At 34.2% G+C, this 13,658-nt stretch overlaps 1 protein-coding gene across 1 annotated transcript in view; it reads right to left on the bottom strand.

Annotated features, from left to right (window-relative positions):
* Positions 1-11,720, bottom strand: part of LOC123316552 (broad-complex core protein-like) — a 48,492-nt gene extending 36,772 nt beyond the window's left edge. Inside the window, exon 1 of the mRNA XM_044902682.1 lies at positions 11,574-11,720. The gene's annotated coding sequence lies outside the window, so the exon portion shown is untranslated. The remainder of the gene's footprint in view (positions 1-11,573) is intronic.
* Positions 11,721-13,658: the final 1,938 nt, after the last annotated feature.

The following is a 13,658-nucleotide window of genomic DNA, read 5'->3' as shown; positions in this document are numbered from 1 at the left end:
AAATTCATGGTGAGGAAAAGGAGAATATTGTCATTGTCAAAAAACATATTGAATCAGGGCATTATTTTTTGCCAAACGAAATTAAGTAGGAGTCGTGCATATTTTGTTCTCATTCTCATTTATAATTCATCTTATTTATTGTTTGAATGATTTCATATAGTGTTTATTTTTCTTATTTTGTTTCAATTTGTTCCTTATGTTATTTTATTTGCTATATAAACTCATCTTCAATGCTACTGCGAGTTACTGGCAGAGTTTTCATAGATTTCTGGTTGGAATTTGGTCCAGTACAGTCCTCATTCGAATCCTCATCTGTCCGAGAGAAAAAGTCCGAACATGGCCCTCTAGCCTCTAGATTCTAATTGCCGCCGCCTATGCTAATGAGGGAGCATCCGAACCTCCCTCCCAATCTAGCCCGACCAAAAAATCATTACATTCTTCGCGGGTAGAGCGAACGTTATAGCGTTGCGCATGAACATTTTAATTCTCATAGAATAAATATACAGTTGTGTGAATCAGCTATTTTTCCCGTTTTCGCTCGCCGGAACCATATTTTATTGATTTTATAATCAATACCGCAATAAAACCTGCAATGTTTTCGTCTTTATTTCCAGCTTCCCCTACCAGGTTTCATCCCTCTACTCTCCTCTCGCTGCTGCTCTACCTTTTTCTTTCGGTCGGGAGCGGACTCATTCGGTTTCTGTTTACCTGAAACGAAACACCGAAATGTCCACGGAAATATTGATATTATGCCGTTCGACAAATATGGAATTTTACCGATCCTTCCTGTGTCCTCCTGATTTCACGCTCATCTTTCTGAGCTGCTGCGACGAGGGGGTGGCAGTTTGAACGTTAGAAGGGAGTCGTTGTGATTTTTTTGCTCTGCGCTCAATCAATTATACGAATAGGGACTTGTGGATGATTTTCAATTAAAACGCATTAATTATTATATGGACTAATAGAATATCGAAAGATTTAAACCCGAAATGAAAGTCACGACTAAATAATACAGTGGTGAAAGATCATTTATCAAAAATTGGATATACAGGGTGTCCCAGGATAATTGGGATATCGGTTCAGTACCTCAAAATAAGACGAAAAGTTCCTATGGAGTCATGCCCGGAAACGCTCCGTTGAAGAGTTACGTAGCTTCAAAGATGACGACTTGATTATAGATTTATAAAAAGTTTTTAGAGGACAGAGATAAACAAATAAAATTTTTCAGTGGTATTTTTCGAATTCTCCATAGCAACATAGGGGTGAAACTGCCAACCTTTTATTGTTTTCCACAAAAACTTTTCATTCAGGCTCATCGAAACATATGTATTGTTTTATACAGAATGAATCTTCGTCTCGTACAAATATTTTAACAGTAGATTCTTGAAGTCAAAAGAAACACTTTCTTCCCTCACCATTTTTTGCGAATCGGCTCGGTTTTAAAGTTACAGGCTGTTGAAAAACCATGAAAAAATGGTATTTTTAGTTTCATCTCACGAACGGTTTCATCGAATGAAATGGATTTCCGAATATGGTTTTTCATTTATTTGACGAATCTTTTTCGAACACAAGATATCACCCAAGTCTTCCAGTTTTCTCATTATGACCATTAAGTACCATAAAGATACCAAAAATTCAAATACCCGAACTCTTGAAACTAAGTTGGACGCTATTTAATGAATATTTGAACGTTTTGTAAAATAAAAGGATTCCTCATATTTTCTCTTATAATGCGCCGTTTTCGAGTAATTTGATGTTCAAAAATTAAAAAGTATCTCTGAAATGTAAAAAATTGGGTACTTTGGCTGAACAGTGTCACAGATTTAGCTAGTTATTCTGAAGGTAATTGTGTTTCACCAGGGATAGCACAGCTCCTTATGAAAACTTAAAACGGCTATATCTTTTTATCAGAGCCGAATCGGAAAAAATGGTATGGGAAAAAAGTGTTTCTTTTGACCTCAAGATTCTACTGTTGAAATATTTGTATGAGTCAAAGCCTCACTTTCAATACTAGAGGAAATTGTATTTTTCTCAACGATATGAAATAAATTTCTGTTCGTATTGAAGGAATTAGTTGAAATGTTCAAGTTAAACATGTTATGAAGGGTTGGAGGTCCACGTTGAATTTTATTTCGAAGATTTTGACGCTTTCGTTTTCGTTAAATCATCTCATGAAAAATTCATCATTTTCTAAATGTCGAGAGATGGATGATGGATCCTCTACATTGATTTGCATGATCAAATACTCTCAATCATTCATCTGTCCTCCAAGATAAATACGGAAACGGGGGACTTGAATTGTTTTTATACCATGATTTTAGGTAATTGTTATGACATAATACAAATTTGAGACGTGTCTCTTCAAACATTTCCTGTATATCATCTGAATTATTTAATATTGTGATTTAAATCGTTAGCTACTGAATTTGATGGTAATATTTGTACAACTTCGAGGTAAACGATTTCTGTGTTTCATATTTATCAAGTATATTCAGCGTAGAATTGTGGAAACCCTATATATGTACATCAGTTAGATTTTGAACAATGGATTGGCCAAAAGTTGTCTGGTCTGAGAAGCAAACAGCACAGAAGTCTAAAAATGATATGCCAGAAGACTATCAATCTTCCAAATCCAAATTGTAGAATGAAAATCTTCGCTTTAGTGAAGGAATTGTAGCATAGAGATTTAATTTGATCTAGGTACAAGATGGCGAATGCGCATAGATTTCTCGTCTGTTTCCAAGCCTACAAAAATGAAAATTCATTGGTCTAAGAATTATAAACCATTTTTTCAAGAAACTTCTTTAAAGGTAACAATAACCCCTCAAATTTCTCAATTCAATTCATTTACACCCTTTATAATATAGAGGGAATAGAAGGAGTAAAAAATGTGGAATTTACGAGTAGCAGGTCACCATTTTGTATTTCTAATTCGTCGATTCTGAAATTTTCAAAAGTTATGTTATATTCCAAATTATCTCTAGCGTAACTGAGTAGTTTGCCAATAAAGAAGTGTTCCTTTTTCATCTTATAATTCCAAATTTGTCGCTCATACTCTTCACACAGTTGAATTTTCAATGATTTTAGACTCTCACGAAATTAACGTGGCAGTAATTCTTCGATAGCAACAGTAGTCTTACGCTGAAAGTGAAAACCCTCACTTTCGCAGAAATTTAACTTAATTTGCGAAACGATTAGGTGTCCTTTAGGAACATGATATATCATTAGATGCGTATTTAGATTTTCTCTCAGAATATCACATAAAAAGTAGGGTGTTACATTTGAAAAAATCAACTTTCCGCCGTTTTTGTATCGAGCGAGAAGACGAAGAATTTTGGATCACCCTGTATATCATAAACCAAGTTTTTTCTACACGTAACTCATCGTCAGGATCTCAGTGACCCATTTTCAAAATTTCAGCTCCCTAAACTATGAAATGCCCTTTTTAGACCTATTTTATTGGATCAACCCCTTAGATTCTCGAAGAAACTGTTGATCCAGGTATCGAAAGGATCCCTTAGAGGGGGACAACACATTGTACACATCATCCGGTATTTCCCCGGTACAATCGACGACGGTGTCGTGTAAGGAAGGCCATATTTCCTTAAACGCACGGTGAACAGGGCCGCTCTCTTATGCGTTCGCAAATATCTTTTATGTGGGACGCAATGTTCTCCATTCAGAAGTTAGAATCACCTCCCCTGTGCCCAGACCTAGTGGTCGACCCTGACGGCTTCTTCCAGCAACCTCGAGACATCTGGTAATTATTCCGGATACAAAAAGAAAATGACATTTGCATTACAGTTACGGAGACTGCTATGTACAGATGAACGCACTTCCCTTGGTTACATAATGCCACTTCTTCTGTCTCTTCTTGCATAACGTCAGTCGCCATCGGTGGACGTTGAGTTTCCAGGAAGAATCTACGTCGTAATCCTTTGTTACCCCTAATGTAATTCTTCGGGGACCTGGAGGGGTGGATGTTGTTGAATTTCCAAGTGGGAGGTTTAACTAAAAACAATCTTCAAGTGGGCGTAGGATGGTCAGTAAAAAATTCGTCAAGATCGAACGGTTGCACCGAGATCGATAAAATTCTCAGATTTATTACTAGAAGAGTTGCTCTTTCAGAATATGTATTACATTAAGATCTGCGATGATTTTCCTGGAAGAAAAACTACTCTAAAGTTGACTTTCGAAAAATTCCCAAAAAGATGGGCTCAGTTGAAACTTCCCCAAGACCCAACGGTTGTCCCGAAATAGATGAAATTCTCAGATTTATTACTAGAAGAATTGCTCTTTCAGAATATGTATCACATTTAGATCTGCGATAACTTTCCTGGAAGAAAAACAACTCGCAAGTTGACCATCGAATAATTCCCAAAAAGATGGGGTCAGTTGAAACTTCCTCAAGACCGAACGGTTGTGCCGAAATGGATGAAATTCTCAGATTTATTACTAGAAGAGTTGCTCTTTCAGAATATGTATAACATTTATATCTGCGATAATTTTCCTGCAAGAAAAACTACTCGAAAATTGACTTTCGAAAAATTCCCCAAAAGATAGGGTGATAACTGCGATACCACAGGCACCTCACTAGTGACACTTTTCAATTCATCCTGTATCTCAAAAAACAAAAAATCTATCGAAATACTTGCGCCATTTTCAATTCAATAATTTCCACAAAAAATCAAATGTCAATTTTTTCTCTAAAAATCATAAAAGTCACCTGGATATTCGGAAAAATATGTAGTCCATTGTTATATGGATGTAGTTTTGGATAATCATACACCACCTGATCTAGAATTGTTCATATCTTTCAAATTTGACGAATATGTGAATATTATCTATGAGCAAATATTGAATTTTTTATCTCGACTAATCTCGTCGAGAAATAGTGAATGCTAGAATTTTTAAATCAACAGTGAGGTAATACTGGACTCATACGAAAAAATACATTATAATATTCGAATAACGTATAATAATTCGTATATTTTCGAATTTTATATGCCTAGAAAAGCAGGTATGTGACTGGAGTGGAAATGAAAAATTTTCAATGATAATACAGAGAAAATAAAGCCTCCAGTGCAGGATCACAATCTCGGAAAAATAAGTCTTGAAGTTGTTTGCCCTTTTTCGTATTTATTCAAGTCAGGTCGTGAATACGCAACATCTTGTTATGAAAATAAAAGTCGAATGATAAGTATTGCGGGGTTTATGTCTGAATGAGATTGTACAAATTTATTTTTGGGGTCATTATTTTTCAGTTTTCAGTTTAGTATGAACATTTTTACCTATATCCCTGAACCTAAAAATTGAAGAAGCTACAAATAACAATGCAGCAGTAGATAAACCAAAATTGAAAAAAAAAGTTTCCATTTCCAATCTGCTGGATGCTACCCAAATACATTTCACAGCTGAAAATACGTATAATTATACTCATTTGGAGCTACATACTGTTACATAAATAACATAGGTACCTACTGGCTGTTTTTTCTTGTTATTGTCTCTCGAAAATTATTGTCATAATTCGTATGTCCTATAACCGCAAGAACTTCCAAAATGATTGCTTAGTTTGTGGCCCTTATGTTGGTAACTAATTTAGACGTTATTCTGAAACCGTTATTTAAGATTTAGCTCATATACCGTTGTCCATCTCTCCAATTGTTATGTCGCGTAATGATTGTAATTTTAGGGATGCAGTGAATTTTTTCCCGTTTCTGATTATACGAATTACTTGTCGACTTACGAGTACATATTATGTTGGGCAGAAGTGATACAAGTTGCTAGAGGGTCTTGTTTGAGAGATCCAGTCATTTGGCAAATTTCTCTTGGATGATGCTAAACAATTATTGTTCTGGTGTGCCTGAATTACATTGTTTGTTTTCATGAATATGAAATAATAAATAAAACAATTTTTGACTCGAACAAATATTTGATCAGTTAAATCTTGGGGTCAAAAGAAACACAAGATATCAACCAAGTCTTCCAGTTTTCTCATTATGACCAATACGTACCATAAAAATACACAAAAATTCAACGAACCCAACTCTTGCAACTAAGTTGGACGTTACCTAATGAATATTTGAACCTAAAATAAAAGTCTTCTTTATATTTTCTAGTTTAATGAGCCGTTTTCGAATAATTTAATCTTCAAAATTAATAAGTACCTGTGAAATTTGAAAAATTTTGTACTTTGGCCGAATACAACACTGTTTAAAAGATCCACAGATGTTTAGTGTCACAGATTTAGCTAGTTATTCTGTAGGTAGTTCTGTTTTTCCAGGAGTGACACAGCTCATTATGAAACCTTAAAATGGCAATACCTTTTTATCAGGGGCGAATCTTAAAAAAAAAATTGAAGAAAAAAGAGTTTCAAGAATATACAGTTAAATTTTTTGAAGTCGAAGACTCACTCTGCATGAAATAGCGTGCTATTCTAAAACAAGGAAATGATGCAAAAATATGAGGGAGAAATTATTCAGCCTTAAAACGAAAAAAGATGAAAAAAATAAAAATAATCAAAAAAATGATCGAATTTATTAAAAACTGAGTAAGAAGAGTCAGAAAAGATTTCCAGTTACAACTAATGTGCGGGTAACTGAATCGTTAGAGTCCAAAGAGGGTGAACATTTGGATTGATTTCAGTGTGATACCTTAACGAAGTTTAGTGGAGATTTCGAAGTAGGTACCAGACAAGGACTCCTTGCCTGGCTCGGTTAACACCAAACGGATTAACTGCCAATTCACAATGATGTTAATGGTTATGGTAATGTTAACGGTGAGCTACAATGTAAACGCTTAAATAATAATAAATAATAGAGCTACTACGATACTGTTCCTATCAATGTTAATGTCAAGCGTAATGTTGATGATAATGATAAATATTTCTTAAATTTATTATTATTTAAGCGTCAACATCGTAGCTCACTTTTAACATTACCATTACCATTAACATCATTGTGAAATGGCAGTAACTAGGCATAAACGCTCGCGTGAGGTCCGCATATTAAGATGCTCTTATCCAGACACTGATGTTCTACACGTCGGATAGACTCTCGACTACACGCTTTTGCTAATAGGTAAACGGCTAATTGAATAATAATCGCTAAAGCCTGATAAATGTCTCACTTAGAGGCATACTGTATCGCTGACTACTGGGGTTCGATGTTAAACCAGGAAACTTACGAGGCGTAGATGAAAATTTGTGTTCCAAATGCGTGAGGAAAATACTCTACAGGGTGTCCACCAGAACACGGCCCTATACCATATATGCGAAACTATAGAAGCTAAAAAAATGCAGATTTTGCCAAAATATTTAACTTTTTTTTTAAGAAGTTGAAACACTTGAAAATTGATCTCATGTTTGGACCTCATAATTCATTTCAACTCTTCCATCCAGAAAATAGCATCACGATTTACATTCGAACTTGCCCTGCCAGTCTACTTGCAGCTACAGGGAGTTCTAAGACAAAATTCACAATCATATCGTTTCAACCCTTACAACCCCAAACCGTGAATTTGAATAGGAAAGACCTCGGGAAAGACAGAGTAAGTAATACCTCATTTGAAAGGCCTTTCTTTTCTGATTTCAGCATATACAAGTTTTTTCCATTTAATCAATTCAAAACGTTCGCATTAAATTTCGAAAATATTCGTTTTTCCTGATCTTTGTGAAAGAAAGAGACAGTAATATTTCAGTAATGTTTCTATGTAGAAAACAAAATGTTGATATAATCGATAAAGACGAGTTGGACCCTTATAATCTTACCAGCAAAAAAATGAGGTAAAATGACAAAAACACGCATTTGATGCTTCGAGTTCATTACAGTAGGCATTAACGAATTTTCTGATTACATTCCGATGGAATTTCCATAAAGTTTTATATTTCAACGAATCCGATTGTATTTCCAAGTTTCCGAAATTAATGAAGATGCGCAGAATAGATCTGGCATTATTCCTTTTCTGTAAATCAATCGTTTAGAGCACTCAGTCGATACTTACACAGATAAGGAAAATAAAAATTAATTTCGGTTGTGCCAATAAGATATTTAATTAAGATAAAACATTTCTCAAATGCCGAATATTGTACAGGCTAACTAGCTTGTTCAATGGACTAGGGAGGATATTTGTTTTTTAATTGAATTTGTGAGACAGGTCAGTTCTGTTCTTTCTAGACTTTAGCAATGTGTTAATTTCAAAATTACTATAGTTTCACGAACGATTTCCTCTGTTTGGTCCAATATTCATCGAATAATTCCTCAAATATCTAATTATCAATATTTTTCAATGTCCAAGGTGAATCTCCTTCTTCACAGCTCACAACCATTGAGATAAGATTGCATTCTGAAGAGAAGTCTACGAATTGTTGTTTGATCTACCTAGTTCTGATAATCATCATTATGGACACCGACTTGTGTTAGTTTATAATGTCAGCTGATAAAACTCTAGATTGCAGTCTAAGAATCGAGATAAATTTTCGCGAACTGTAGGATCTATTCCAAGCCTAGAGTCAATGACTCTTGCTCAAATATTGAAAGATAAAAATTGTTGATAACTTCAGGTACATAATCTCATGTGAGAAATTGAATTGTTGTTTCGATAAAGGTCGATAGTGGTTCTGAACGAATAAGAGAATTTTATTGTCGAAGCTGTTCGTAAGGCCCTTCTGAATGAGGAAATGTTCTGGGCCCATGACCTGTTCAGAATATTATTGAGATTGAAGAATTTTCACCATTGATTATTTATATCCTTGTGTAGAATCAATTAATGTTCATTTCACAAATATGTATTGCGATTATGACTTATTTTTGGTACGCAATTAATGAATAATATACTTTATTATGCACTTCTCCATAGCCACGCTAATGAACATACATGTTTCTGCGAAACAATCGAATTGAAATTAATGAGTAAATTTTCATATAGGAAAACACAGTTTGGGTACCTATTAGAATTTTAAATTCGTTGGCTGAATTTTAGTTAGGTGATGAAAACATTATTTTGCGATGCGTAATTGTGCTAACAAAAGAAAGATTCAACGGTGATTTTTTCTTGATTTCAATATTGGTTGTTGAACGTTAAAATATTCAATTTTTTCGTGTAATTTACTTTTGATATTTGCAAAGTAGAAAGTCGAAGGACTTTCGAGCAGAGTATATCAGAGTCACATAATTATAATTAAAACTTCAATAATAATTACAATTTTTTGAAAATTTTACGGAATGTTTTCTTGGGGAGTATACTCTACTACTAAAATAAATGAAATTTTGATACAAACACTGTGTGTGTCGATACAGGGTATGAATATTTCATTAAAAAAAAGGAAAGAATTTTTTTTCAATATTTCCTTTATTAGTCATGACATACAAATCAAATTTCGCACAACTTGAGAGTTGACAATGGTGCGTGTTTTACGTCAAAATAAAATTCGTATCTCTATTTCCATCATTGGGAGGTATGTTGAACATTTTGAAAGAGTATTGAGGTACTTTACTGTTCTTAATCTATTTTAGTTGCGAAAAATTCAAAAAGAACACTGAAGAGCATACATATTTTCTTTGAAAAGATGCCATTCATTCGAACTGTTCTATAAGCTCCAATAGTTGTCTATCTGCATTTTGAACATCTCTGTTATAGCCGAGTCATTTTATAATCTGTTCTCCTCAAGAATATTCAATACGCCTTCGCCATTTTGCAACAAATACTTATAAGTATGAACAAATAAATACCTAGCGACTTTTGATCAATCTTCCAATCGAGTATTAATAATAAATATACATTTTGAACTATTGATTGGAATGAATATGGATTTTCCAATTTTCGATCGATATATTTATAACCAATATAAATTGTTGAATATCCGAGCACTTCATTGTGTTAAAATTTGAAGTGGCTGATATAATCACCATTTATTCGATAGATCCCAATATAAATCGAAATAATACATGATTGTTACAACAGTTCCAAGTTGGAGGATTCAACAATTGATTTCTCCATCCACTGTTATGTCTCTGGATAATCTAAGCAAGATATCGATAAAATATAATGGGATCTTTTTCGAAAGAACATAGACTGATTCATGATGAGTGTGTGAACTTTTTTATATTCCTAAATTGAGTAGTGGAATTGATGTTTATTATATTCCTAGTTTAAAAACAATTGGAAAATACTATCGGCTTTTATTCCATTTGGAATCGTGGTTAATAGTTTAAGAACGATTAGAGTTCAATATATTTTATTATTTATATATATATATTTGTAAATAAATTTTTTCATTTGATGGACTTTTACCATATTTTAAATTCGGACATGATGCAGTCTTCCTGTTAAGTTGCCATTATTTTCGTGTACCACTCGTACAAGCGTCGCGTTTTGCAGTTGAGTTGATCACCTCTGAGACTGCATACAATGTTAATATACCCACTACTGTATTCAATTTCGCACAAATTCTGTAAGGAGTTATCAACCTTGAGATTACGATTGCCCAAATATCACATCGCTGGGCAATTGTTCTATGCAAGCAAATGTGGGAGGAAGCCATTGAGTTCATGTATTCGAAATACAACATTTATTATAGTGTACGTTGACATTGCACGAATTGAAAAAAACCAAACCCAATTTTCTTTCTTTCATCGAAAAAAATTTGGTTGTTAATTATAATATAATTTGAGAATGCGATAACATATTTTTAATTCAAGTGTGATTTAAAAGAAAAAGGATTAAATCAGATATTGATAATGGGAAATACTATAAAAATAAATAAATAATAGAATAAGAGGAAAAAATTTAATAGTTTCATTGAGCAAGAAGAATAATTTGACTATAAAATTACGACGAATGAAATTTCTGATTTCTGTTAAGGATCCCAACGGAGTTGATTGATTATATAGGGCATTTTCATTGATAAAAGCTGGAAAAACCCAGGATTTCGATATATTTTCAAAATCTACGAAATTGCGTTTGAGCATTGACTATATATGTTCGATACTCATTGGTTTGAGCAATGTTTCACTGAAGCAGATGGTATAGACGCACAAAATCCACCAATTTGTTCGTCAAGATTGGCTCATGATGCTTTCCAATGTTTCAATTCGAGTGTATTCATCAGGATGCATCACTGAATTTTCGAAAATTTTGTCTACCCCTAAGAATTTTGAATTTAAGGGTTACAAAATTATATGTTAGTCTGTTTCTGAACACGTCCTTAGTCGATAGGATGTTCCATTCAAATTTTGTAGCCTACTCCTCAGGAGAAATTTCAACACAATTGTGTAAAAATTCATAGAATTCGGAGGAAGATATTATTCTTTGTTTTCGACAAGGTGTTTGTTCAACCATGGAATCTATTCATCCACTACTGTAGTCATTTAGCTATCCGTATGGATCCTGAAGACAGTGGATGATATTGGACAATAATTATGGAAGTATCAATAATTTTTGGAAAAAAAAAAGTAGTTAGCATACATTTTTCAAATCTATTGTGAAAAACACTAGTTCTTCACGTTTTTTCGTAACCGAAAAAAATGGCCAACATAAAAACGCGAAAAAATTAAAAAATTCTCGAAATAAAAACTTACATTCAGAAAAAACGAAAACGGGAGGATAAATCGAACAAAATCAAAGGCACATCTTCGTGGTGGAGCACGAAAAAACGAACGTGGAGTTAGCACCAAAATTCGCACCGCAGTCACTAGCGTCTAAACCGTCAGATAGTCTAGTAATACTCTAACATCACAATGATGGGTTCAACTCCCAAAACCCTAAGTTGCAGGACCACTTTTTATTTGGTTCGCAAATTCATAGCTCTACCTGCAATGTACCGGGACCAGTTGTGAAGTTTTGCAACGTCCTTGCCTGTGCAGTCCGATGCAGTCGGATGCAGCAGCGTGCGCAGCAGCGCCCATGAATGATGGTTGTCATATTTGAATATTTTGGCGACTGGGAGCCGACCCTATTTGGTAGTGATTGATGGTTATGGCATGTCAGGTTAGCATGTGTAACCTGACGTTGGGTTTTCCTGAAAAAAAAATGGGGCATCACAACTCGTTGATATCAGAGTGGGCTGTTTCAAGAGCAGAATGATCTTCATGGTGGATATTTTACTAGAGAGATCTTTCAAAAACTTTCCTTCATGTCCTCCCCTTCATTATAATTTCTTTGAATGAGTTTAGTATACAAATTGATGATTTGAGAATGTCCCAACTTGAAATAACGAGGGTACTCATAATCTGACCCTTCAATTCTTTTAATTCAGTTGGTCTGTATGCAGAACCTTCAATTTTCATTCATACCCATGAAAAATCTAGTGGTGTAAAGTCATCTAGTTCCCTATATAACCCAAGGACTCTTCAGCCTAGGTTCCTGGTCACTCTGGAATCAAAGCAGGCCAGCACACTTGCCAGAAAAAGAGCACAAAAGCCACTGGCTGACCCAGAGCTCCTCTAAGAAAGAGTTTCTGGAGAAGGAAGAATCTAAAATAGAAACACTCTTGAGGAATCTCCCAGGAGCAATGATCCTTCCAAGCTCCTTCTGGATTTTGAAACTGCAAGATCCAAGAAGTATTTGTATCTGACTAAGAATACAAAAAAATTGACAAAAAAATTGTTGCCAAAAATAGTTTATAACTTATAACACAGGAGCAGTTGAATTTACTTGATCGGTTATAATTCAATAATTTTTACAAATAACTTTTGTGTTTCCACTCCTGGTGTAGAAAAAAATCGATCATAAATCTTTTGAAGAGCAAACTCTTGTATGTGCATGGAGATGTGAAAGTTTAATGAAGACAGGCGCAGCATTTTGGAAAAACCAATCATATATCCAGTACCTACTTTAATTGGGTGAGCCTGTACATCGAAAAAAATGAATCTTTATAAAAACTAAGGCAGAGAAAGCGTATAGTTTAAGTGAAGAATAAAAGTCTGCAAATCTGCATAATTTTTCGTTGGTCTCCTGGCCTTCAGCGATAAAAATCTTTGAAAAAAGTTCCGAATAATTCATTATTATGGGACGGTTATTAGATAACCGTTCCTTAAAATAGAAATGATTGTTCCGCATCGTAGTTTGGCGCATTTCAAGAGAGGATATGCAAAATAGACTAGATAACTAATGGTTCCATTTGAAATCGAGTTGCATTTTCAAGGTCTGGCCGTGTATCTAACTAAACAAATCAAGGATAGGTCAGTTTTTAGTCGAAATTGTAATGTCCTAGATAACGTAGACGTATACACTATCTGATAGTAGTAAACGAGGTATTTCTTGGGTTGGACACCTTTTGAATGCAGAAGGTGGTATTACTACTTTTACTTTAACCCATATCCACTGATTTGATGATGATTTTCATCAAATCTTCCTGAAATTATTGGATTTTTAAACTTTCTCTATAACATACCTAATGGAAGGATTAAATATGTGGAAAATAATAATTTGGTAGGTAAATTATTTAAGTACAGTGGCTTGATGAAATTTTGATGGATTTCCCGATAAGGCAGATTAAAAACTGTTCAGAATTATGGTCATAATTCTGGAAAGAAACCAAGAGAAGCACCCAGAGATACTCCATCGAAAACTAATCAGGGTTATCCCACCTTCCACGAGAATCTACTGAAATCCAGAAAAAACAACTGGGTTCAATTAAATTTCACTGATCTGAAACGAATTTT

Source organism: Coccinella septempunctata, chromosome 7 (genome assembly GCF_907165205.1).
Source record: "Coccinella septempunctata chromosome 7, icCocSept1.1, whole genome shotgun sequence".
NCBI classification, from domain to species: Eukaryota; Metazoa; Arthropoda; class Insecta; order Coleoptera; family Coccinellidae; genus Coccinella; species Coccinella septempunctata.
The sequence above is the reverse complement of the archived record's forward strand: the minus strand, read 5'-3'. Positions and strand labels throughout refer to the sequence as shown.